We start from the raw sequence: 4981 nt of genomic DNA on the forward strand, positions 1-4981 counted from the left end.
CCAGATTTAAGACTGGGATCCCCAAGGGCTGCACCTATAGAGTTAGGGTAAACTAAAATAGCCCAGCCCTTACAAGGACTGAAGCTCAATCTGAATCATTTCAATCCTTGTTGGGATTAAGGGGATCTGGTATTGCTATTTGCCAGAAACAAATATAAATCTTATTTGGGATGAAAATAACTACCTTAGGCATCAAATTATCTCTATAATTTTTCAAAAACAACAAATGGCACTGAATTTAAAAGACCGGGCACACAGAGACAAAAGCATGTGTTTGAAACCAAAAAAAAAAAACAAAACAAAACAAGAGACAATATAACAGATTCACAGACTATCCAGATAGTAAAATTTCAGACACAGACTAAAGTACAAATAATAACAATATATGACAATAATAGCACAAAGTACAGGAAGAGTATATATCAAAGTATTATTTAGAAGGTTCTTACATTGCAGAGAAATACTGTAATATCAATTTAAAATAGAGTGTAGTAAGTTAAAAACATATTGAAATAACTGGAATAACTACTGAAAATAAAAGAGGGTAAAAATTCAAAGGAGGGACAAAACTTGATTTGGAGAAAACTACTATTGTTTTAATAAAGAACCTTGAAAGTATTAATTGGAGGGTGGATGTTATGAAACACTAACAGTTTAAAAAAGAGTTCATGAACTTCATGTCTGCAATGCGAGTTACAGTAAATTAACATCTACATAGATGATATTTTAGAAACAAAGAAAGTGGCCTCTAGTGGAGAAATTAGCTATGAGACTCTGTATGAAAATTTACGTTGAATTTTAAATCTGTCTGAATGTAGGCAATAGTTCTACACATAGGGATTCAAAAAAGGAAATAGTTTTAAAAAGATAGACACTAATGGGGACTTTCCTGGTGGTCCAATGGTTAGGACTCTGCACTTCCAAATCAGGGGGGTGTGGGTTCCATCCTTGATCAGGGAATTAAGATCCCACATGTCACATGGTACAGCCAAAAAAAAAAAAAAGATAGATACTAGTGTCAGCATTTTCATAATAAAAGTAATTAAATAATCAAAAATAAGAATTTGTTACCTAAATTATAATATATGCAATCAACTAAATATGATGCAGTGAAATAATTATATTATAGAAGTATATTTGACTGAGAGATATGGTCATCATTTAGTTTACAGTGACAAAATGGTTACAATATTATATTTTTTATATATGTATTGTAATAAGTGATTATCTCTGATTCATAGATTTATGGACAGTGTGTATTTTTTTCTCTTTTGAATCCACATTTTCTATTCCTTCTACAATGAACACACAGTATTTAAATCAAAATTTAAAAAATAAAACAATAGTTAGCTCGGATGGGGATATGCTGTAGGATTCAAGATGAGTTATGCTTTTTGTTTCTAGGATTCATAAAGTAAAGGAATATTTTAAAATAACCTTTAAAGATAATGTAAAAAACGCAAAATAATTTGGATTAAATATTCAGTGACACAAAAGCAATGCTCATTAGCATTACATTGTTAAGACCTGAATTAGAGATGAAATTTTATTTAATAAATACGACTTTTCTCTCTATCCATACATTTTTGGTATTAAAAAGAAATATATCAGAAATAAATGCATGGTGTAGAAGGAAGTGATATAAAAAAGAATATACAATACTTAAATTCTTATAGGAAAATAAACATATTTCTGTTCAGAGTTCATAAATGCTATTAGTTAAACTGTATAAAGTAATTGGAATCGCCATTTTCTCAGTGTGCACTTGAACTCAATATTTTATAAACATTGCCTTATTTAATTCTTATAACAACTTTACAGGTGGATATTTTTCTTCCTGCTTTATACAAGAGGAGAATGAATGTCAGAGAGGTTAATTAACCTGAGAAATGTCACATAGACAGTGAATGGCAAAACCAACAAGCAGACCTGTATCTATCTGATTCCAAGTCTTCTGATCATTTCGCTATGCTTCCACATGTAACTGATTTTCTCCTTGGAACACTGTTACAGTAGGATTTTACATTCCTGAACAAGAGATATAACTTTAATGAAATAACCCAAAGCAGCACGAATTAACTATAAATTCAATATCAGTATATTGTACCAAAATATATCTGTTATTTATATGGAACCCATTGTTAATTTGAATATAGTTGTATTTAAATTATATACGACCCCAGGTCACATCTTTTCTTAATATATTCAAATTTATGGTATGATATCCCACTCTACAAAGTCTTTATTTTTGCTCTATTCAAAGGCTACACTAACAAAGATGTAACACTGGAAATTAAGAATATAAGAAACATTGCAGAATTCAGGTTTTATTTCTATGCTTCTGTCAAAATTATTTTTTTACATAAAATAACACCTCAGACAAAAATATGACATTAGGAAATAACTTTTTTCCTCCTGCATTTCCTCTGAAACAACAAAAATGTTTGGTTTGGTTACAACATAAACTGGGAAATATAGATCTTATTTTATATTCAGAAAATAAAATGACATAGATATATCTTGTGTTACTTGCTATATACATATAATTAAAATCACCTACTAAACCTCTCCTAAATTAAATGTAAGGCCTCTGATCAGTGGGAGATAAAATCTAGTAAATAAACATGTTGTATGTGGTCGTAGCATTTGTAGAACCTCAACTTCAGTATTGGCATGTAGGATTTTGTCCCAGAGCTATAGCAGCAACACAGGAAGGAGGACCTACTCGTGCCCTGGATACAGTCAAAAAGTGTTTATTTTTGTGTTCCTGTGTTTCTCACAGCATGATCTGGTGACCATCTACACCACTATCACCTGCATTTTGGCAAAGTTCATATTAAGGAAACATACTCCAGAACTGTCACCCATACAAGCCCCTGAAAGCTAAAGAATCCTGGTCTTGATTTACCTCTGTGTTTGTTTCAAAAGCACCTGGTATCTGACAGAGATGTTTTGCTGCTGTGCTTTAAGAGATATGCAGTAGTCAACTGCCCCGAACTGGCTCTGACTTGACCACAGGAACACACCTGCACAGATGAGACCTGGAGGTGTCCAAAAGTTACCTTTGCTACATTATCATGTTAAGATCTCCACACAAAGTGGTGATGATGGGAGGGACTTCTACTCTGCTAGACAATTCGTGCACTGTGCAAAGAAGCATGGAAGACGACTGCACATGCCCCATCTGCCCCCAGATACCCCTGGAAATCTCTACCCCTTTCCTAGAGCCCTGATGACATGTCTACTTCCTAACCCTTAAAATTCCATTACTCGCCTCCCTTCAGGGAGAAGATGTTTTTAGAGCACAAGCTCTCCCTTCTCCATTCCTTAGTCAATGAATAAAGTTTCTGTTCTGCTATATTGAAACTGGTTTCATTTGACTGGCTTTTGTGACTCAGGGCAAAAGATCCATTGAGGGGTCATCTCCCATTGGGGATAAGTAATAGAACTCATAGAATCTCTGAAGCCCATAAAGCTGCAAATTTCAAAAGTTAAAAACTCTTCAGGTTATCCTCAGATCTCTAAAAGGTAATAGTATGGCTCTGAGAATAACATTCTTTCTGAAGAAACCAAGGGGTATGTTCTGTCCATGAATGCAACAAACGATGATCAAAACTCCCAAGGAAGCTTATATTTCAATGTTTTGGACTTTGAAGAAACTATATCGAATACTTAAATTCATTTTTTGTTTAGCAAACAAACAAAAAAACCCTCTTTCTTGGGACATGAAATATTTCTTATCTCAAGAAAAGTAACAAAAAAGGCCAAGATACAGCAAATAAATCCCTATTCTAGTGTTTCTTTCCTAAATCAACTAATAACTACTCTCCTGAGATGTGCTAAGAGCCAATGTTCTTTCTGACAAACCAAATGTAAAATGAGTATGCACACTTCACAGTGATACAAGGTGGAATAATGAATTCCTGTTAACACTTGCTTCTCAATTTCTGTATTTTTTTATTCTCTCATAACCTGTATTTGCCTGATTGCCGCTGTATGTTTCATGCACTCTCATAGAATAGTGCTTCTAGGTCCTCAAACTGTGGTAAGGCTGCAGATGCCACTCATGCCAAGGCATCTGTACCTTTCATTGTGTTTGATGACATAGAATTTGTCATTAAACTTTCAAAATATTTCCCCAGGGTAATTCCCTTCATGGGAATTATTCACTTCATGGTTTTGATGGTTTCTTGACTGAGCGAGAACATTTCAAGTTTCTATGGATGAGGTGTGTACAAGAACCTCTCTTTAACTGACACCAAATTTCTGAGTGTGATATTAGTGGAACAAAGTTCCATTTTCTTTTCTACTAGATCAAGGGTCAGCAAAGTATAGCCTATAGGCCAAATCTGGCCAGTCACCTGTCTTTGTAAATAAAGTTACATTAGAACACAGCCACAATTATTCACTACCTATTGTGAATTTCTGCTTTCACAGGATAATGGTAGAGTTGAGTAGTTGTGACAGCATAAAATATTCATTACCTGGCCCTTTACATGTGTTCTTTGATGTATGTCAAAGACCTACTATTTCCTCCAATCTGAAGTCTCACCACTTTCACAAGAGTGGACAATCCCCAACTGATACTGAGAAGATGGCCAAGTGCCTGTTAAACTCACCAAGACCATCAAAAATCTCCTTTAAAACATTTACTTCTGCTACACAGGGTTCATGGATTCAAATATTTTCTCATAGCAGCTTTGGTGACTGAGTCCCATAGATGGCTAAATACATTCCCTGAGCTCCAAATGTTCATCTGTGCAAGTCCAGAGGCCAAAGGCAGAGAGTAGTCCAGCCTGGAGCTCAGATGCCCAGGTAACCCCTCCATTTATCACTGACCTGGGCATGCCACACCAGGAGCCAACCCCACTGCAAGGCTCATCATCCACCCAGCCTGAGGGTATAAAGACGCTGGTATAGATATTTATGTTTTACTGCCTTCTTTTTCCCCATTTAAAATTTTCCTATAGCAAGCACAGCT

General features: G+C 34.8%; 1 pseudogene; it reads right to left on the reverse strand.

Moving 5' to 3' along the window:
- Window positions 1-4064: 4064 nt before the first annotated feature.
- LOC112062187 (PRELI domain containing protein 3A-like) lies at window positions 4065-4756 on the reverse strand (annotated as a pseudogene).
- Between the last annotated feature and the right edge of the window lie 225 nt (window positions 4757-4981).

Source organism: Physeter macrocephalus, chromosome 15, assembly GCF_002837175.3.
Source record: "Physeter macrocephalus isolate SW-GA chromosome 15, ASM283717v5, whole genome shotgun sequence".
Classification (NCBI taxonomy): domain Eukaryota; kingdom Metazoa; phylum Chordata; class Mammalia; order Artiodactyla; family Physeteridae; genus Physeter; species Physeter macrocephalus.